At 33.2% G+C, this 23,608-nt stretch overlaps 1 protein-coding gene and 1 long non-coding RNA gene across 12 annotated transcripts in view; both read right to left on the reverse strand.

The window, feature by feature from the left end:
• LOC122719622 overlaps nt 1–12,421 on the reverse strand; it is an 87,750-nt gene extending 75,329 nt beyond the window's left edge. For 2 of the 3 annotated variants that reach the window (XR_006347663.1, XR_006347661.1), the window contains exons 1-3: nt 12,285–12,421; nt 11,607–11,948; nt 10,649–10,719 (exon numbers count right to left, since the gene is read on the reverse strand). This is a non-coding gene — a long non-coding RNA (uncharacterized LOC122719622). Of the gene's footprint in view, nt 1–9,483; nt 9,791–10,648; nt 10,720–11,606; nt 11,949–12,284 lie in introns of those variants that run through there. The other variant, XR_006347662.1, reaches the window with a different exon arrangement.
• Nucleotides 1–23,608, reverse strand: part of LOC122719620 (hemicentin-2) — a 401,244-nt gene that overhangs the window by 273,590 nt on the left and 104,046 nt on the right. The gene's annotated exons all lie outside the window — the stretch shown is intronic.

The raw sequence follows: 23,608 nt of genomic DNA on the forward strand, positions 1-23,608 counted from the left end.
TTTACATTCGATTTTCCTTTATGAGCCACGGTTGATTCGCTTTGACCTTAAAAAAAATGGGTCGATAAAATTTTCCAGAAGGCGGACAAAGAGAACAGAAGAAGAGGCGAAAGAGGAGCAGCAACAACGCGGAAAGCAACTTCATAAGTTTCCACGTGGCTTCTCGCGCGCGTCCAATTCAATCCTCTCACCTTAGTTTTTGCGTGTTTTCGAAGTCTTTGGCGGAGAAGGGACTCAGTTTGAATTCTTCCCTTCAACTTCCCTTAACTTTTCACCGTATAAACCGTGTTAATTCGATTCCACAACGCTATAGAAACTTGCAACTTAACTTGCTCCTCTATATTCGACAAACTATGTTCTCGCCTATCTCGAATCAACAGCAGATTAAGAAGCGAGATTACTTTTGATTTTTCTCATTCGAAAAATTTTAAATTAAGAATATTGAAAAATTAGACGTATTTCTTCCTATTTCTGCATGTGATTTAAACCTCTCCAAAGTGTTAATTCGTACGATAAGTTTATAGTATCGTGGTAATGTTTCATCGATTCTTGCCTCGATTTATATCATCCCCATTCTTGATATTATTGATCGCGACCTTCCATTGAATGAAAATTGAAGTCTTCGAAATGGTTGTGGATTTTGGCTTAACATTCGTGTTCGACACGGTGGTTGGAAATAGACACGTGAATTTTATAGATATTTTATATTGTAACAATGGCTCATCCTATTGTATTTTTCATTCACATTCGATCGTACACGAGAAATTCATAATGTAACAATATCTGTTTGAAATATCAAAATGGTCGTCCAACAAAATTAAATAGAATACGGAAGAAAATTATATTTTTCCACAATATACAAATATATTTTTTTCTTTATCTTCAAAGCGATTTTTTTCTTGTAATAAGAAATTATGTAAGAGATAGCATATGAATAATTGCACATCTAGATTTAGAATCTTTTGCAATTTCACGATAACAATTTTGTTATAGATTCTACATTATCTTTAATAGAGAATCGATCAAAGTTTCATTTTTCATTGAAAATTCGTATATCTAATATTTCTCTCATCGCTTCCCATATCCTCCATTTCATCCATAATTCTGTTTATTTTTATTCACAGCCTACGATCCAATCTTCCATAACCCAAAAGTATAGTAAAGTAAATCGAACGAAGACGACATCGACGTGGCTGCGACGAGCAGCAAAGGCTATCTCGAAAGAGATAGAAAAGCTGTTTCCTAGCTCGTGCTCGATCAATTTTCGAACGAAACACAAGGAAAGGAATTCGAATCGAGGATCGACGAAGCAGGCAAGTGGCAAGGGAAAGTGGCGGAAAGCTGGGCAGGAATTCCTCGACGATTCCTCGGCTTCAAATCCGCCGGTTGAAAAATCGAGCGTGAAATACGTCCCCGTTGCGGCTGAAAAATATTTAAACGTGCGATATAATTCCCAAGTATTCCCAAAACGCGCCTCTTAATGGCGGAGTATTGTTATCCGGTCGGATTACGTCGCCACTGAGTTGAAACATCACTCAGGGGGGAATTGGCACGGATGGAACCGTAAAGAGAATGGAGTTTTCCTCCCTCGCGTTTCCCCGCCCAAAGTATAATCGTGACGTCAATGCTGCTGCCACGCAAATTTCACCAGATTCTTTGAGCAAAACGCGCCCCCTTGACCTGGCTATTGTCGAATATGTTTCGTTTCTGTGATCTCCAACCCTTTCTTCTATACTTTTTTTTTTTCGTAATCTCAGATAGGAACTGAATAATAATTTTTTGTATTTTTGATTTTTTAAATGAAAGACAATTCTTCTTATTTACTTGTAATAATAATAAAAGGATGATCTCTACGACGTTTTCTATTTCTTTTCCTTGGTGGAATAAGATGGGAGGTTAAATATTCTGATGATTGGAAGAAAAAGTAATTTTGGAGGGACAAGAGGAATAATAGAAAATTCAAATGCTACGGATGAAGATTTAATTAACAGGTTTAATTCGAGGAGGATATTTCGTGACCATCTTGAAAATTAAAAAAATTTTTTCTCCTCGTATATATCTCATATTCCGGAAATTTTCTCCACGTGGATAATCGAGAGTCTGTCTCTCCACTGATTCTAGTTAGTACACGTGTACCTGGGAGATCCTCAATTTCGTCTCCTCCGGGAACAAGTCCTCACGTGCAAAAACTCTATTCAGTCTTTCTAACTTACTTTTACATGAGGAATCACCCTCCTCCTCTCCCTTCTTTCCAATTGCCCTCATTTCCCTCTCTCTATCTCTCTCTCTCTCTCTGTTTCCCTCTTTTTGCCTTTTAAATTCGTAACAACGTTCGTCAAGGTGGGAATTCGAATCGAGGTGGAGGATTCGTCTTCCGTATAGTGCGGCTGATATGGATAATTTAATGGCAGCCTGTCGTACGAAATATTTAATCCTCCTAGGCTGCCCCGATTCCGCAACGCATCCACCACCAACTGGTTGCCTTTCCGAATGATTCATGTACGCTGCTCGGCCTTATCTTCGAGCCGTTTTCGGATGGAAAACGAGAAAATGCGAATGCGACGTACTCGATGTATTTTTAATTCTATTGCGGAGGAGGGAACGTTTGTTTGTTCTTTCGACGATATACTTGTATCGAAAGATGAATCATTGAGATTGCAATTTTATTCATTTCCGTGGGTTGAAAAAACTTTGTGAAATCTCTGAAAAATTGATCGAGGGAGGAGACGCTTTGATGAGGGAAGTAATATTGCCGAGTATAAATATTCATAATGAATAATGTGTAATATATATACGTATATATATAGGTGAAAGCGTATCAGATTCTGTCACAAATTACAAAAGGAGGTTTAGAGGAGACGTTGTTATTTCTCGATCGAAATATTGACGAGTTATTCGATGATTGTAACCTTTCGAATGCAAAAGTGATACGTGGCAATAAATAAGGATACAATATTAATTAAAGAATAATTATTAAATATTTGGGAGGAGGGTGAATAGCGAAATGAATTGAGGGGAACGAATGAAGGTTATCGATGTAGAATATGGGCAAAAATATTCATTTTATCGATGAAAAGGGGGCGTCAAAACTTTCCGACACCTTTTAGTAAAACCCATCTAGTTTGGAACTACTTAGTCACGGGTGTCACTTATCGACGAAGCGACTTTGTAAGATGACGGGGCAGGTTGCGTTGCTGCTCGACGCCTATATATCAATTTATGGTTTTTGAGACGGTGGAAAGTTCGTTACAAGGCTTGGGTAAAAGCTTGTTCCTCGCACACAAATGTGCTCTTGAAACCAATGTGCAACTCGCATAATGTCGGAATAATTCAATGGCCGTAGTAGTTCTCCCCTTAAAACTAGTAAGAAGTTTCTTTCAGAATCTTTAGGATGCTTTTAAAATTCTAATATTTATTCAGTTTTTCGACGATATCGTGAAAGTTTGGGACGCGAACTTCCACCTTTTTATTTCCATCCCATACTCCTCTCAGTTTCGAAATTGAAATTTCGATGCTCATTTATTTGACTCGGAATTCGCCACGCGAAATACGTTCCTTGTTCATAAATTTCTACCGAAAATCCGCTTCGTGAAAGCTTATCGATCCTTTTCATTCAAGAGACTTCGTTATATTATTTTTCAAGGATTTCAGTTTTAACTTTTCAATTTCCGTACGTGCTTTCCTCGAACTCGTCGAACACAACAGTTAACTTAGGTTGTACAAAAGTTCTTCTTTCACGTAACATCGTCTCGTTTGAAGAAAAATAATAATACATCGAACGTATCTATTGTTACTTCCAAATATATAATATTCAATAATGATTAAATATAATGGATATTTAAATAATAAATTACAATTTTGTAATCAACTTTGTAACAAAATTTGCAATCTACTTAGAATAAAATATTCGAATAAACCCCAAACTGTAAAATGAAATGAACAAAAATAAAGAAAAATAAAATAAATGGATAACAAGTCAATCTTGGAAGAGGAATAATTATACCAATTTTGGAAATTTAATTACATTACAAAACAATATCTTATGGAATTATTATAAAATCTTTAAGACTAATAACCAATCCAATTTTCCAATAGAAATGATTAAATCACTCGAAATTTTTTTTTTATGAAATACAATTCTTTCTCATTTTCCTACAAAAGTCTAAGAATATTCTCTCCGTCGAAACTTGTTTCGTCGAGCACGCTCTGTTCACGTGACAAAGAGGGCGAATTACTCGAGGAACGAGAGAAAGAGAAAGAGAGAAAGAGAGAGAGAGAATCGTGACCGATCCTTTAATCGGCAAAACGTTTTACAGGGACATCAATTTCCTCGTAGTTCGTCGCTCGTACAAAAGGGGTTAAGTATCTGAAAGAAAATGAGTGTGGGAAAGGGGAGAGATAGTTGATTTGCGATGCAGGCTGAGTTATACAAAGAAGCGCAATCGAGAAGCGCGTCGTTTCTCCATTCAACCTTGTATTTGTTGTACGGAAAATAAATGGACGCCGGGGAAATATTTTTCGTTCGAAGGCTTCCATAGAATCGAGAGTCTCAGAATCCAAACGACTGTCATTCTTCCGTTTCAACGGGGACAAAAGTTATTAAGTCTGGCTTAATGAATTTTGAACAAATAAGCTCGATTTTATCGTTTTTCTTTTCGAAAGAGGAAATATATATTTTTTTTTATATATAATAGTTTGTCGTGACATACAGTTTATGGAATATTTGTTTCAATATTTAATTGCGTAAACTCTATGATCTAGTTAAATTTAGTTAAATAATAAACGAATATGACACAAAGGAAAATTTAGAATTTAGAATTTAGAATGGTAAAATGTTTTATTTCAAATTCCTATTTGATATTCATGCAATCGCCATTTTCTACAAAAATAGAAGACGAAGAGTACAATAACAGGGTTTGTAATTGCGCGGGATATCATCTATCTGCAAAATAACATTTTTTATGTAGACCTCCAATCTATTTTTCACGCGGGAAAGAATAATAATACAATGGAAACGGAATTTTCGCGATAAATTTTTCATCGAAACTATATAAAAAGAGTTTAAAAAAAAAAAAAAAAAGAAAGAAAAAAGGAAAGAAGAAAAAAAATAAAGAAATATAAACGCCATTCAAGCAGAATATTCTGAAAAATTGTCACAAGTTGCGGACGCTTACAATTCTATTTCCTGCCTATTTCTTTCACTGCGCACTGAAATGATAAAAGCGTGTACATGGATAGAGCGAAATGGATGTAGAAGAGAAAGGAAGAGCGTGAAGAAGAGATACAATGCACGAGGAACGCACAATAAAAGAGATATAGAGTAAGAATTTGAGAAACGTTCAGAAAAGTTTGAATGGGAGAAAAAAAAAGGAAAAGGGACGAAATGAAAAACAGCAAAGAAACGGACTTTGAACAAAACGAGTAAAAATATTTTCGTTTACAAAGGAGCATAGACTCTTAAACAATTTTTAAACGATTTCATTACCGTATTTTATCATATTTTTAACTATTGTCAATAAGAAAATATTTTTATACAGGAACTCGTAACTGCTAAAATCTGATTAACAAAATTAAGATATAATGGACAATTAACGTCAATCTAAACACGTTTTAAAAACACGTTCAATCAAGAAAAAAAAAAAAAAAGAAAAAGCTTCTTTCAATCGAAACTGAATTTTTTCTCGAATATCGCGTCTTTAAAACGCGTGCACGTCGCGTTTGCATTAACATAAACGGAGAACGAGACAGAGATTCGTCCATTTTACGCGTGACTTCGCTCGTTCCACTGTAGTTACAAATTCGCGGATGGATGCGCCGTAAGTAGAAGCTGACGAGACAAAGATTCGACAAAGCGGAGGTGGTATTATGCGGCAACTCAGGTGTCCTAATGGAAACAATAGGGGGACCGCGTGCAGTTTGCACGCAGCTAGAAAGCAAGCAGAAACCGGCATAAATATTTCAACCTGTCTCCGTGTGCACAGATCCAACAATATGGCGCCTTACGAACAGTTTCGCGCAACCTTCCTTCGAATATTCGTCTCTCCAAAAACACGCATCCAAGCGGTCGCGAATAAATCACAAAAAGCTGTTCCTCGATTTGCACCGGTGCGACACGGAACGGTTTTTCACCTTCCTTCCTTCGAGACAATGTTTTTCGACCTATAGATTACAATTATAGATTTATCCATGAATTTCTCGAAAGAATAAATTGTGGATTTATTTATTTCTTGCATTTCTTTGCATTTCTTGAAATTATATTTGAATTAAATTGTGCTTAAACTGTGCAATTAACATATGTTGCTGGTTATCTATCAAGGAAGAAAAATTATCTAAATATTTCTTATTTATATACGTAAAATTATTGAAAGGTAATATTACAGTCGGCTACAGGATTAAATTGAATAGATTATTATCTTCTAATAATAATCTTCCTTTGGAGTTTCTCTAAAGTTCTTTGAACCTATACATTTATAAAAATTGTCGATTTAAAGAAATATATCATGATCAAATGAAGAAGAAAAAGAAATTTCTCCGTGCTGTTTCTTCTAACGAAGTTTTATTAGACGTTGGGACGAGTACAAAGTGGGTCGAGTTTTCATTCAATAACGGAGTGAAAGATAGTGGTAGTTTTATTAATGCTAAATGTGTATCTCTGCATCCGTATTTGCCACGTATTTACGAATTCTTTGTATTCTCCCGTGTAGTTTAAAACCGGGTATAATGAGAAAGTTCCGTTGGTACTTCCTTTTCGAGAAAACTTTTCTCGTTTCAACGGGATAACTTTGTATCGCGGGATGGCACTTGAATATTATATCAGAAATATTTTTACTTTATATATCGAAAATATAGCCCCGATACGAAGTTGGGATCGTAAGTGAATGATCTTATATTTCATGTATTTATAGGTGTATAAAAATTATCATATACGATGCAGAATGTCGTAAAAACCGCATCTAGTTCAAGGAAATGAAACTTGAAAACCAAAAATTATTCGTTCAAAAATATGATATCCTCTTCAACGATATATTTATTGGTTTCAACGCATTTAAATATTTTAACGTGATAAATAAATAAATTGAAATTAATGCAAAAATCGTACTATCAAATAAAAAATATTCAGTTATTCTATTATTTTCAATTTTGTTATTAACAAAGATCTTTCAATATCGAAGATTTTATCGCGTATTTTATTTAATAAATATGTAATAAATATTTTGCAAAGATTTTCCAAACAATATGATACAATTCAAGGAAAAAAATTTTAATAAATTCAATAATAAACCTATGCTCTGAATAAAACTCTAAATAATATATTAAAATCCATTATCACGTAAATCATCTAAAATTCTTGAAAATAAACAATGTTGAAATATTCGTATTAATATTTTTAAACTTTAATGCTATTTAGCGTACCAAAATCCTAGTGCTTTCAGATTTTACTAAAATATACGGACTACAGAAAAAAACATGTATAATTTAAAAAAATTTTAAAATTCATACGAAAATTTAAATTTCAAAATTTAAAATATCGATGCCATCTATCTCACTAAAATCCAATAACGAGAATTCTCTAATCCTACTGAAAAAATATATACATATATATCTAGATTATACAAATTTCAAAATTTAAAACATTATGAAATCTAAGAGAATTTGAAATTTTCCAACATTACTAAAAAATATAACATAAATAACATAAAGATTCAAATATCATTTCCCTTAATTACAAATCGTAAACATAAAACTCGAATCTTTCTACGTAAGATCGCGCATATTCCGCGTCGCTTAAATAAACGATTTAAAAAGCGCATCATTATCGCGTTTCCACGGCGCTTCCATTCAAGCTCTCTCTCGTTGAAACGCTTAGCGATTCATTTGCTCGCAAACGTAAGAAACGCTTCTCGACTTCCTTTAAAACCGTGACGACACCGATATATCCCTTCTTTCTACAAAACTTTCTAAAAAACTGGAACTGTGTCAGGAGATGTAAACCGAGGTCCGATGAAAATAAATTCATTTAAAGAAAATTCCAAGCTTGCCCGAGGGATGGAAAAGCTCCAAGCGCGAACGGCTTGGAAATTAGTGACATGGCGAACAGAATTTCCCGATTTCCCAGGTCCAGGTCAGGAGCTGGCCGTTGCGTGCATTAATTTCGTGAAAGCCACCGTCTTTATGAAGCTTCTCCAGGATTTCATCCGACGTCGCGGCGCGATATTACGCTCTCGAGGCGCGAGCAACCGTGTGCACTCGACTTGCAACACGCGCTCACCCGAAAATTGACCGCCGTGTCATCCGTATTACGTATTAACGCCAGGCAAAATTCCCTGCCCTAGTTTCCATAGAGAAAGAAGAACGACTTTAATCAGCCGCTCGCTCTTCCGTGGGATCAACCCGTGCAATCGGTCGAACTTCATATTCATTACTGTCCATTGTTCGGTTGGCCCGATAAAAATTTATCTCCCTATGACCACGATCGATCACCGCTACCATTGCTACCTTCCCCTCTCCCGACTTCGCACACCTTTCTCTCTCTCTCTATCTCTCTATCTCTCGTTAACTCCTTTCGTCTATCGATATATATATATAGGTCGAGCTAAGTTATTGGACAAGGTAAATTATAGGGTTCGAGACATCGGAAATTGGAAAATTAGCACGCGTTCGGGCATCACGATGCCTTGTCTACGAGCGTGTCCAATTTAGAAACATGCCTTGTCTCGGCTATGACTAATGGAGACAGGTTTGAATGCGACAGATTCCGAATTTGACGACGACTTTGAAAGGAGGAGGAGGAGGAAGAGGAGGAGGAGGAGAGAGGAGGAGAGAGGAGGAAGGAGAGGAGAGAGGAGAAAGGAGAGGAGGGAGAGGAGGGAGGAGGAGATCGTAATTTCGTTCTATTCGTTCGATCGCGATTTAAGGGGCGGCCGTGATTGTAATTGGCGACGAGCTGGGTTGGTAAATGGTGGCTGGTGATACGTGTAGGTATGTTTGTGGACGAGTGTGCAGCGTGAATGGGAAAACTCGAGGGGATGTATCACTTTAACGAGACTCCGGATAGCTTTATCTTCCGCTGTGACTTTTAATTCTGTGTTTCCAGGTAACTTTTCTGTAAGAAAGTTTGCACTTGAAGCGTTTCATTCTCGCGCTGTGTTTTCAACCGAGGTGAAACGAGATTGCACGGGGAATAATATTCGAAAAAAATGAAGAGAGATAGGAATTTTTAAATGGACTTCTTCGATGAATAACCGCTTTACTTTCAACTGTCCATTTTAAGGATCGTGAATGCGATAGTATGCTAGAATTTTTCGAATTTCTACCTAATTTTCACGTTTATTAATTAAGATTCTATAACTGAAATTAAATATTAAAATTATTATTTAAAAAATTGCATAACGAAGAAAAAAAGGTGGCAATTAATAGATTAATTAGGATCATTGTTTCTGCAATTGAAAGAAAGAATACATTGTTTTAAAATAGAATACTGCGTTTGCATTGAACAACAATAGTATTTCATAAATAGTATTATCTATAAAATAATATACTTTCACGAATCAGAAGTTAGAGACAGTTGATCTAAAATGTTAGCAAGTAATTACGATACAGACTAAATTTTCATTCGTCTGTTCCTTTCCAAATTTGATAAATTACCGAGCAAATACTAGCTCTTTGTCTCGTAAAAGCGAGACCCGGTCGTAGAAGCGATTTAATTAAAATGTCATTTAGCCCGTGGTATGACGTACTTTGTGATCGTTTCGCTTGTTTCGAATATTTCGTTCAACTGGCGGCGTACAACCTGTAAGACAAAGAATGGGAAAGAAATAAGATAGTTTTTGCCATGACATTGGAATGCTATGCGAAAAGTGTTGCAGAGAACACGAATGCTATTTGTTAGGAACGTGCAATACTATATATTACACGATACTCACTTCTATATAACGAATTCTATGTTAATTTTCCATTGATAATTAATATATCGATTACTATTATAATCTATCATTATCAACGCGGTGATTTATGTACAAATAAAATTAATTAATTATGAAATTTTAATATTAATTTATTCTAAGAGAACGATTTGAAAATATTTAAATTTAAAATAGTATAAATGATAAAAATCTATTTATTTGAAGTATTTATGGAATCAGAAATTTTATCATACTTAAATAATACTTCTAACTTTATTAGAATTAGGAATATATTTGAAAATAAAACTCTCGAAAGTTACTAATTTAATAATAGATAATATACTGAGAATACAAATAATTGTAATTTTCAAGAGTTTTACTCTTAAATGTGTTTGTATTTTTATAATTGCAATATACATGTGTGTAAAGTGTAAAGAAAATTTATTATATTAGCATAAAAAAATAACAAAGAAGTTATTTCTAATTATTTTACTTCGGATCGTTATTGTTTTATACTAATGTATAATTATAAAATATAATTTTGTGAAATATAGTTTTGTATTTAAAAAATTTCAATGAAATCCCATTTACACAAAGATAAACTAAAACATGCAGTTGCTTCAACTGAAGTTTCTAATACAATTTTACATGATATGTAATTTTAGATGATTTTCGCTTTGAGATCTAGTATTACATAATTAAGCGAATTCGTGTAATATCCAACTAATCGTCATTTATCTACTTACTTATACCATTTATGCTCCGTTTAAATGTATGACCATGTACCATATAAATTCTCTTTGAAAGCATTTAGTTCCTAAAAATATAAATATAAAAATATAGATATAAAAATATAGATAATCTTAAAAAATAAAATAAAAGATAGTATAATATTTAATATTTTATTTAGTATTGTTCCCAATCCTAAGATCAAATATCTATTAAATATATTCTAATTAATAACGAAGCTATATATATTTTAATATAACATAAAGTCATTTTCATATATTCTAATACACCAACTAAACTTCAAGGAATATCAAAACATTTCTAATTGAGTAACTCGAAATCGAGCAAAGCAACATCAAAGGTCGCAAATGACCACGCAACTATAACATTCTAATCACATAAATGTTTAGCGAATCGCAGTGACTCATCAATACAAAAACGCAAAAGGCTAATCATCGTTCGAAATAATGTAAATTAGGTCGAAATAGCTCCGATTTTATTTGCGCCATTGATCTATTCATCTTTACACCCGTGATAAATTAATCAATCAATCATTGTCGATAAGTTAAACGAAATTCCGAAAGAGTTTTCTCCATGAATTTCTCTGACCGTACCACACAAACGTCGTTTAACTTTAGAGAAAGAAACAAAATGGTGAATCAATCGGTCGTGACGAGCGTCTCGTGGGAATACATAGAACCGGAGACATTTTGTGACAAATTGACTCGCGATGAGCGACAAAGGAACAACTATGGCTGGATATACTTTGACTGACGCGAAGGGATCAACTATTTCGAATTTCGATGTCGATTCGATAGAAACGCACGACATTTTGTTTCCCGAGATCTTTCGTTATCGCTATGGCTTCGATTTTGTAACGAAATTGCGCTATTATTGTATTTGACGAGCGATTTGTCAAAGTAACTAACATATCACGTACGACGTTATAAGAATAGAACAATATGTGGCACTCACCTCTTTTTTCTCGATAATAATAATATTATTTGAAGAATGAAGTAATTCTTGGTTGTTGGAAAATGTTCCGTTCGAGTGGGAAAATATGAAAAACGTGAAATGAAGACGTAAAAAGAATTAACAATGTCAGAACGTTTCACACTCTGGAATCCAAATTTCGGAATGAATCGGAAAACTTCGGACAGGATCGGGCTTCGACGACTTCGGAATGATTCGGCAATATTCGGACACGATCGGTTAAAGACTGTGACAGAGCTATGAGTTTCGAGCTCTCGAATGTATTAGTGCGATTATTATCGAACTCTCGAGTCTCGAGATTAGTGTCTACGTTCCGTCGATTCTCTGAAAAATTGTGAGTGTATTTTTGGAATATTGTCAAGAATAATTAAGAATTTCCATACATCTTTAAAAATTAATCAATATGATAAAAGAATTTTGTGAAAAATCTTTATGGGAAATGTATAAGGTATTAATATTTTTCTCTATATTATATTTTTTATGTCGATGTCGATTCGATAGAAACGCACGACATTTCGTTTCCCGTGATCTTTCGTTATCGCTATGACTTCGATTTTGTAACGAAATTGCGCTACATTATTGTATTTGACGAGCAATTTGTCAAAGTAATTAACATATCACGTACGACGTTATAAGAATCGAACAATATGTGGCACTCACCTCTTTTTTCTCGATAATAATGCTATTATTTGGAGAATAAAGTAATTTTTGGTTGTTGGAAAATGTTCCGTTCGAGTGGGAAAATATGAAAAACGTGAAATGAAGACGTAAAAAGAATTAACAATGTCAGAACGTTCCACACTCCGGAATCCAAATTTCGGAATGAATCGGAAAACTTCGGACAGGATCGGGCTTCGACGACTTCGGAATGATTCGACAATATTCGGACACGATCGGTTAAAGACTGTTGACAGAGCTATGAGTTTCGAGCTCTCGAATGTATTAGTGCGATTACTATCGAACTCTCGAGTCTCGAGATTAGTGTCTACGTTCCGTCGATTCTTTGAAGAATTGTGAGTGTATTTTTGGAATATTGTTAAGAATAATTAAGAAATTCCATACATCTTTAAAATTAATTAATATGATAAAAGAATTTTGTGAAAAATCTTTATGGGAAATGTATAAGGTATTAATATTTTTCTCTATATTATATTTTTTATGTCGATGTCGATTCGATACAAACGTTATTGAAGTATGGTTATGTAGAATTAGATTAGAAAATATTTTAAATCATAGATCATTGAAAAGCAAATTAATAATTTATTGTATTTTCAGAACTTTTGTGTTTCGTTTTAAAATATTCAAATAAAGAACTCTTTCGCCATAGTACGCTGTGAAATATATAAAAATTTTTCATTACGTGTGACATTAACCTCCATCAGATTAGGCTGTGCTTAATCGTCTATGTACTTAATTATACGTAACAAACTTTTCTCTTTCTTTCTTTTCAACTTCCTCTGTGGTTCTTTTATTCTTTGAATATTCGTTCATAAATTTAAATGCTTATTGTTCTTATTCTCATTAAACTACTTACTGTCAACATTTAATCTTTAGTAAGGTTATAATATCTAATCTTTATTTTTTCTTTCTTTTTTATGAATAATTATACAGTATCGACTAAAAATTGCAATTTCTATTTTGCACAATTCAAGAATATTCAAAAAAATTTAACTTAGAATTCTACAATGTTATAAAATTGTTTTATAAAAAATTGATTAATTTTTATTTGATAAAATTAACACTATGACAACTAATAATGAGATTTAGCATTATTAACCAATATATATACCAATATTTATATTAATTTTTGCATCTAATGTAATTAAATGTTTATATTTCACAGAAAACCACAAGTGTTATCTATATCAATACACGGAATCAAGATAAAATCATGGTAAAACTACGCATTTAGATCACAGTTTGCAATAAATGAAGGGAAACATCGACATGTCTAGGAACACCGATTTCTACCAAGCGCAGCCTCGAGAGCAGTTGAACTTGACAGGAAAGTATGAAATTGGATCAGTCGCAAACATCTACGCCACGACAGGATATTAACTGGGATGCAGGCGGGAAACGAGTCGGGGAAAGGTTTTTCTTGCCGCGACAAAGCCGATATACACGAACGAGAAAGATTCTAAATGAGTTGCCAACCTTTTATCGCTTGAATTTCTTTCTGCACGTTCTTTTTTTTTTTTCTTTTCCATTTACCTCCCACTCCTTTCTCTCTTTTTCCTGTATACGACACGCCCTATATTTTTTCGTGTCATCCAAGAATACCGAATTTCAATTCCCGTCGCGCGACATTCAACTCTTTAACGCGTTGTCAATTTCCGTGGAAAGATTCGAAACGCTTTACACTGTACATAGTTACATATAGTTTTTCTTTTTTTAATTTCGTATAAAATTTCTGTATTTTTAGCAATTAATTCCACGATTCAACGAATTTTCGTCAAATATTTACATTCACTTGCAAAACATCGAATTCATAATATCGTTACCTATCAAGTTTCCCCCTATTTTCCTCTGATATGAAATTTTTACACGCACCCGTTTCTATTTTTTTCTCAAATTTTAACGAAATATCATTATGCAATTTCAATCCAATGTTTAAAAATTTTTTTTTCCTATCGTACAAATTCTAGGAATTTTCTCAGAGAACTGTGTCATTAACAATTCTACGTGCATATCCTTGAATATTTGAAAATCTTTATGAATTTTCAAACAAAATTTCTAATAGAGTTAATGTTTACTTACAAAATCGATCTTTTTTTTTTTTGTAGTTCTCTCTATGTTGTCGCGAATATGGAAAATATTTGCACGATAATATTAGCAAGGATGTCACGAACGGATAACATAGATGGTGATATATAATGTTAACGTTGTTCGTGATACATAGGATACAATAGGATTAGAAATATCGATTTTACGGATAATACAACAAAGGGTTGAAATATACAAAATAATCCACTTGAAACACTCTCTATTGGATTTGAGCTTTCAAAAATATGTCAACAATGAATAATCCGTTTCAAAAATCGAATAGAAAATTATTCTTGTAAAATTATTGATTTTACGTAGAAATTAAGTCTCTTTAATTCCTTGATTGTTACATAATTTTTATATGATAATATTTATCATGTATATATACTACACTACAGTTAAAAATTTAAAATGATTCTACACAACACAACTATTTCAATTGTCTGAGTTATTTAGTTTATTTAGTCCATCAAAATTGTTTAGATTTCATAATATTCAAAATTCAAAATTCAAGAATAAATAAATGTTTAAGATTAAGAAAGTTCAGAAATTTTATACTCATCTCAATGACCAATTTAAAACACAATGAACCAATCTACAACTACAGTTATTCAAAACGAACATTGACAAGGAAAAATAATACAAATTGACTTAATTGAAATCGTCCAACAAGCTTCAACTGTTGCTTTACCACTATCAATTGATGAACGATCATCAAATGATCGAATGACATATATTCGGACAATCATCATTGGCCATAATAAATTTTCAGTAATTGTACTAATGCGAGATCCATGTAAATGCTCGTTCATCTTCCACAAAGGAACGAGATACCAGGTCAATCGTTGGGATCCGATGTCTCGGGAGGATACTGTTGGAGACGATCTTGCAGTGACATATCGGGCCACTGCAGTGTGGTGCAGTGAACGCATAGATCAGCGTTGGAAGGCAATTCCGGAAGATTCTGGTTGCAAGGGATTGAAGACGCACCAATCTGCGATCGTTACGAGCTTTCCCCTCCATTTCCAGAAATCTCCTGAATTTGTCAATTATTGGCAGGTTAATAGATACAATGCATCTGTAAACACGGCAACAGATAATTGGAGAATGGGATACGCATGAATAGCACACTTCTAATTACCTTAAAATTAATTTTTTCAAGGTAAAATTGTAATACTGTCCAAATGTTTGAAACTGGTAAGAAATTTTGAGTGAATGAATCAAATTTTATTTATTATAATTAAAATTCCTTTAATAAATTATTTTACTTAATTACCCTATTTGAGGAATAAAATATTTTTTTATTAAAAAATTAATATTATAATTGATCTTGAATTTGGTGATTCGTATCACCTTTTATTGCTATAGAACAACAGTTGATTGGTTCTGATCGAATTTCTCTCGATTAGAGGGAAATTGTTAGTACGATATTAATTGGTAGGTCAAATTTTTCCGGGAACGATATGTTTGCTAAACGTGTAAATTCACGCGTTAATCGTTCACGAAATTCGTTGAATGTACGCGGACAATTAACAAGTACGAGTAATTACATGGTAAAAACAGAGTATTGCGGGGATACGTGAAAATGGAAGCTCATTTTGTGTGGGTTAAACGCTTCGTATAATCGTAAAACTGTTGTTGTAAGTCTAAAACAGTTTAACCGCACGAATATTTATATGTTATTGATATGAGTTATCGTTTCGATGTTGATCGATCATGTTTTACGTATATCGAATCATATTCAAAACACAAAATTCACGATCTGCTTTATAGTTTTCATAAATTCGTTCGTAAATCGGTATCCTTCGTGTGTTACGATTACAAAATTTCTAAAATTTCTTATATTTTGATATATTTTGCAATTGTACTTACTCTCGTGGCACATTTAATTAATCCCCATACGCAGTCAAGAAACAAAATGGAGCAGTACATACCTGTAAAAAAGAAAATAAAAATATCAATATCAAAAGTCTATTTCACTATTTCAATTTAAATTTCAATTAAAGAAAAATTTCGTCTTTCTTTTTTTACATATATTGATATACTTTTATATGTGAAAAATATTCTTTTACATGATATTAAAAGAAGAAAGAAAGATCTTATATCACAAAATTGATCGTATATTTCTTATATCTGATACATTATTTTATATTTTAATTTCAAATCCATTAAATCTTTTATCAATAAATCAAATTATTAAAAATTAATTTCAATGTATTCAAAAATATATTCTAAAAAAAAATCCTTCAAATATTCATACATTATATTATTCTCTTATTTTCACATCCTAACGTGTTTCAATATAACCTTAATCTAATCAACATTCCAATCTTTCTTTCTTCGAAGTATCGTACAATATTCGTGTTCTCTACAAGACAAATTCAATGGTTCGCGAGATTAGTAGACGGTTTCCACCAAATTCAATTAGGTTTTTATGAAACCGAGGCGAGGGCCATTTATTACGGCGAACGGAAGAGGCGGAATCCACGCGAAGTGGATCCTCCGGATGCGAACTTGCGGCGCCATTCGGCCTGGCTGAGTTTCAAACCTTTAAACGGGCGAAAAACTTTTCTGCCATATTGCGTTAAAGCCGTGATTAATTCATTGGCGATAGTTATGCATCTCAATGAGGCGGAAAGCTGGCCCGCAACTTTTTTCACCTCCCTCTAGCCGGCTCTCATTTTTCCAGCGGATATGCGAATCGCGTAAACGGTTGAAATTTTGTCGAAGAATTCAAAGGATAGCGCGTTGGATTGGCTCAAATGGCGAATTTTAATGCATAAGATATTTTTCGTGAGAATGAACGAAATGGAAGAGAATGGAGAAAGGAAGGGAAAAAAAAGGAAATGGCGGGTGAAATTTATCGCTATCGTTATTCCGTTATTCCATGGAACAATGTTTACCAACTTTACGCGTAAGAATCTCTTTTTATGTGTACATAGGAAGATATTATTTTATGGAGTGAAGAAAACATGCAGGAAATATGTTTGAAAATTATTTTAAAGAAAATTTAAGAAAAACTTGTCTTAAGAAAAATTGTATTAAAGTAATGTAGGGTGTTTAATATGTATGAAGAAGATGGGTCTTTTTAAAATAGGTAAACTTCAAAGTACTTTTTTTTTTATTAAGAAATCAATATTACAGTAATTAGTAGAATATTACAAAAATATATACAAATTTTCTTAAAACTTTCTACAATTTAATTTGGATGAAATTCTCTATAAAAATATCTTTTAGAGAGGATTAAAATCATTTTAAAAGTCACTGATAGATGATTCCAATTTTCTTTTTTTTTTTTTTTTTTTTTTTGCTTACGACATGTTTTCTGCAATAATATTTTGATGCAATACGAATAAAAACATTTGATACAAATCATATGTACACTTAACTTATTGATTCGTAGCTACATCACTAAACAAATAAACACATAGATAAATCAACAAATAAATTATTTCTACAGAGAAACAAGAACCGAAAAATATCGCGAATACTGGAATATAAATATCAATATTCCTCTAATAATAAACAACATTAAAAATTTGAAACAAACAAAGATGACCGGAAGAAGATTTTTACACAAAAATCTCGTCGAGATCATGTTATTTGCCAAATCTAACGCAAATATAGCCGCGTTTAAAGCTGCCGCGCCACCATTCGAACATTAAATCCGCTCGAAACAGACTAGGAAACGTAAAGTACACTCGAAAAGCCGCGATCAACAAAGGAAGCACAAGCGAGCGACTCGAGACTACGGCGAAATCCCTTCGATTTACTCGCAACATCAAAACGCGACTGATCTGAGAATGGAGAATTCAAGCGGAGAAGCCAACAGTTTCTAAACAGCGAAACCGTACCACGGAGAAGAAAGAAGCGAGTCAAGCACGTGTTGAGACTCGAACAAGGGAGTAGTAGAGATAGTTCGGGGGAGGATTGTCTTGTGCCTCGCCTTGTGATTTGTCCTCGAAACGAACGATTCCACCTCCCCCTCATCGCGATGAATAATTCATCAGCGAGACGCGACTTTCGCGATTCGACTTTTCAAGCGTTTTAAAACGCTTCCGATAAATCCTCCCTCGTTTCCTACTTGCGTATACGCGTATCCATTTCCATTTCCAGTTCAATGTGTACAACAAGTCTGAATTATATCCTGTTCTTAGTCTAGATTTCTAGATTAATGTTACTGAATGTGCATTTCCTTGGTGAAGGAATTAAGATTTCATCTTTTTTGTATTATTCTGATTTTTAATGAAATGATGTATAAATCGTTTTGAATGATTTCGATCATAATTTATACATATTTACGATATAAATAAGGGGTCAATGATATAGTTATATGAATATGTGAGTTCATAACATTCGTGTTATGTCAATATTATATTATATTTTGTAGTGTAAGACGTACAAAGTGTTTCAGAATAGTTATAGAATTTATTATCCTCTTTTCATTAATATTCTAGATTTGTAGATTAATAATATTATGGTTTGATTGATTTAAATTGATGAATGTGATTCGTTATATTTGATTAATTAATGTAATTCGATAGATAGTCAATTGGATAATAATAGTAAATAGTAGATGAAAACAATAATATCTAATGAAATTGTAATGTCCTATAACAAAAATGATCATTGTTAAACGAGATATACAATTTCATAATTTATTAGATAACTAATCCTCTGTATTGGAACATTACATAGCAATTATAAAAAAGAATACATTCGATAATTTCCCCTAGACTAAATTTAACGTGTAAATAAATTTTCCATCTCTGGAACAGTGTGTCGCGAAATTTCACGTAAATACTGATCTACTTCCATCGTTCAAAGTAAAACCCTTTCAATACCATCAAAGAGGTTTTAAACTTTCAACAACTTTAACATCTATAAAATGGTCATCATCAGTTCATTAACCACTCGGGCAAGCGCTAGTTACCTTGACAACCTTGTCCATTAAACTTGCTCCACCTTCATCTCTCCTCCAGCAAATGCATCTTGACTAACTCGATTCAAAGATGGAACGTTTCCTCTCGTTAACATCTTTGCCGGTTATTAAACGTCAAACGTGTCCGGCCACTTTATGAAATACGAATATGAATTACATTTATCGACAGACTCGAAATCGTGGCCGAGATCATGGAATCATCTTCTCACGAATTCCAAAATTCCAACTCTAAAATTCTTCGACGATGAAAGGATAACGTTTTTTTTTTTTCCCAACGATATCAAATATGTCGCGTCAAGTATAGGACGAGGCTGTTTCTTATCCAGTTTGCAATTATGGAGATTAAGCATCTCTGAGTTCTTCCACGCCAAGATCCATTTTCTTGCGAGTATCTCAACAGCGGTTTTAAACGACGGATCGTTTCGTTGATCGATCAAAAGTTGATCGTTTTGCTCGTTCGAGCCTGCCAGTTACGACAGAGGTGGTTAAAGAGCAATTATCGTGAATATTTATGCACGATCGAAGAGATATTCGTAGAGAGATTGTGTGCAAAGAGGGTGACATCAAAGGTTATATTGGACTACCTTAAAACGCGATAAATCGAGATCCTGGACAATGAATAATTAAAGGAAAGATATTCTCTTCCGTATATAGTCTAAGAAAATTAATTAATCGTACAAGTCGTTTCTCGAAGCGATATTCCTCCTTTGTTATTATTACGTGTGACGTGTCTTTAGAATCTCGATTTAGTTAATTAAATTTCGAGAGGAAATGAAGCTTCTCGCGATAAGTAAATTATTTTTGAAATTTCTTTCGCAAACGTTTACAATTCTTCGTTCACTTCGGTACTCAATTTAAATATTTATACATGGTATATATTTTTCGAAGATGTTTACTACTTAGACATCTGAAGATCGTTTCATTAAGTTTATTTTAAGAGAAAAGGATACGGAACGAAGGCGTGAATCCTTCTACATCCTTTTTCCTCTCGCCTCTAAGAGCACACTCTTAGAAATGTATGAATGGAAAATCTCAGTTGGTAGATATAAATGGCGTGTTATATCGTGGAAAAACTTGCCGGCAAAAAACATTGGTATACACGTATGCTCTTTCTCAGAAATTCTTTTCATCCCTTAAACTCACGATCCATCTACTTTACTTTTGGTATCTTGAGCTGGTAAATTGATTCTGCAAAATTGTCCCACTTTCTCTTATTCAACGTTCGTTAAGTTAAAATATATTTTTTACGTATTCCAATATTATTCCATTGAAATTAGAATAATTTAGATTCTTGTAAACAATTTTCACATCGAAGTTCTTAAGAGATAATAGATTCATGATTTGAGGGGGGAAAGCAGTTGGAAAGAAAGGAATCCACGTAAGATTGAAATAGAATTTCCATCTTGACAACGAAACAGACGCTCCTCGAATAAAAGTTAGTCGCAATTATCCCCTTTCCCCATTCGAAAATTCCCTCGATATTTACTCGATTCGAATAAACCGGCGCTTAATGGACCGAAAATAATTGTCCAAGTCGCGAGTAGAGTTAACGAAGCACGCGAAATCGAACCGTTTCGATACGGATAGTTTCCCTTTTGTGATCTTCGGTTACGTTATTACGGCCTTCTGTTCGAATAAAAATACGAAAAAAAGGAAAAAAGAAAGAAAATCGAACGAACGACTCGAGAATTCCAATATGGGAATACACGATTCGCATAAATCTCGCGTTATTTCGTTATTTTGTTATTTCAAGTTTCATCGTTGATTCAGGGGAGTTGTCGTGGATTAAAATGTAAATCAAAGTGTTATCAAACTGATTAAATCTCCGATTAGGCGAATTAAAAGGATATAATTTTCGATAATTCCTCTAGAGTTGATCTGTGATCCTTTACGAATTTTATTTTTCTCTCATCTCGAAAGAATTCTAAGGATCAATCAAAATAATTTTTGGATAATCGATTTGAGCATCAATTCATTCAATTACTTTATTCAAAAGTTTCCTTTCATGAAGTTGAAAAGTAGAATCGTGCAAAGGTCAATTTCTTTAGAATAAAAACATAATAAATATTTTTACAATAAAATATGGACTTGTATATTGAAAAACATAAGATATTCAGAATCAGATGTGATAAATTTGCATAGAGGACTATATAATTATTCCAACATTTCGCTCGATTTCAACATTTCGTTGGAAATATACCAATATGAATATCGAAAACTGTCAGCAAATGAGATATTCGAAGGAAAATTTATCAAAAGTTGATGGAACATCTTGGAACAGATGCGACGAAAGTGTTAAAGGTCAATCCGGCTCCAGATGGAGTAGATGATTCATACATCAGAAGCGAGCGAAAAATACAAGTTGCAAAGTTGCAAATAATGTTTCGTAAATCTTTGGAACAACAAAAAAGCCATCTTTGACAGGAAATAGAGAATCAGAAAGGTATAAGATTATTTCGTGTGTACACGTTACTACATCGAATTCTATCGTGTATAATAAAAATTTCTCTCGTGCAAGGACGAGTTCGAATAGTTTGAATATCTGTTTGATTATGGTATGATGAATATTTTTAATTTAAAAAATTTTGTGAAAACAAGTTTCCTTATTTTATTTTATTTTGTTGACGTATTTAATCATGGACAAATCTTTTAAATTTAAAAATTTTGTAGACTCGCTATATGTAGATTCGTTGGGTAAAATAAAATAGAAGATTCGAGAAAAAGATCACACAAATCTCTGTGATCCAATTTCATCGTTCTTCGAAGAGTCGATCCTTGAAGACACTGTCGAAATTCTGGGCACAGTAATCTATGATTTTTCATTCCTATGCAAAGCTCGATAATCTTGGTAACGAATGTATGTAAAATATAATCCGAGAATCAATTTCTTTCGAGAGTTTATTAGCTATTTCGTGAGTGTACGTTAAAAAATGCGGGTACAATTCTTTTATGGAGAATCTTTTACATACGTATAGCTACGTATCTTCTATTCTCTCTGAAAAATTCGTAAGATATATACGTGTATGATATATATAAAATCATTCTGTTTTCTTTCAAAAAAATTATATCTTCCATCATTCAAAGAAATGGAATTTCTAAATTTTTTAAAAATACCATCGAACAAAAATAAGATAAATTTCCAGAAAAAAATAGCAAGAAGAAATTTCTCGTATATTTGACTCTTAAAATGAAATAAAACAAAATTTGTTTCCATGAAACGATAATAAGAATGGATTTTCTTCGTTATTAACGATACAAACAACTTACAAAACATAATTGGGAAAGAATAAAATAAAGTTAAAACAAATCGTTTCCATTAAAGGAACAACAACACACGAAAATTTCATTTTTCATTACAGTGTCAATAATTTAAATATAGCGATAAATAATTGTATAAATTATTTGTTGAACGAATCGCAAATGCTTTCGCAATCCGCGTATCAATCAATTTTGTGACCAGGATAAACCAGGCATAATTTCGTGAGCATACATACGACGAGCAAGAGGCCATTTCCCCGTGTTTTCGTGCATCGTAAACGTCGTTATTTCGGTCTCGTTCCATCTCGATTTTCGTAAGTTAATAATACATCGTGTAATTTATTTCAGCGCGTTGTTCATCGTATTGTTGCAACGATTTTATTTGCCCCATGCCCTCGATAATGCCCCATCGTGTAATACGTTCATTTAAATTACGTCGTACGGGATTAGATCTCGCGCGGATGCGTCCATTTTGCGTCCATACAGTTCCACTTGTTTCGTAATTATATAAAAAAAGAAGAAAGGAAAAAAAAAGAAGATAGTACAACGAAATAATTCCATATCGTCGGGTCCATTTTTTTTTTTTTTTTTTTTTTTTTGGTCGTGTGCAACGATGCGATCGAAATTACATTGCGAATTAAAACTGTTTTTTATCACGTGCGCGAAATATTGTTTTCTTCGAAAATATATCCACCTGATGAATATTCGGGCTACGAAATATAGGAATGAAATTACGTATTAAATTTTTTTCATACGAAAAAATACAAACTCCTCTTTTGCTCGACATGGTCGCGATCTCGCGCGAAATAATATCGAGAGAATTAATAGACAATATCATTCCAGGTTTTCTGATAATTTCTGCATTTCCCCGGTTTTCAAGGTTTCAACGCGTAAAAATTCAGATGGATGGATGTTATTATTGAAAGAGGGAGATAGAGTGATAAAAACGATTGCGTATCTAAATTGTCATCCTTTCTGAAATTGGCCGCCCTTTGAATCGATATCAATCTATTAACATTTC

The sequence above is a fragment of the Apis laboriosa genome, unplaced genomic scaffold, assembly GCF_014066325.1.
Source record: "Apis laboriosa isolate Shangri-la unplaced genomic scaffold, ASM1406632v1 scaffold91_cov154, whole genome shotgun sequence".
Taxonomy (NCBI): Eukaryota; Metazoa; Arthropoda; class Insecta; order Hymenoptera; family Apidae; genus Apis; species Apis laboriosa.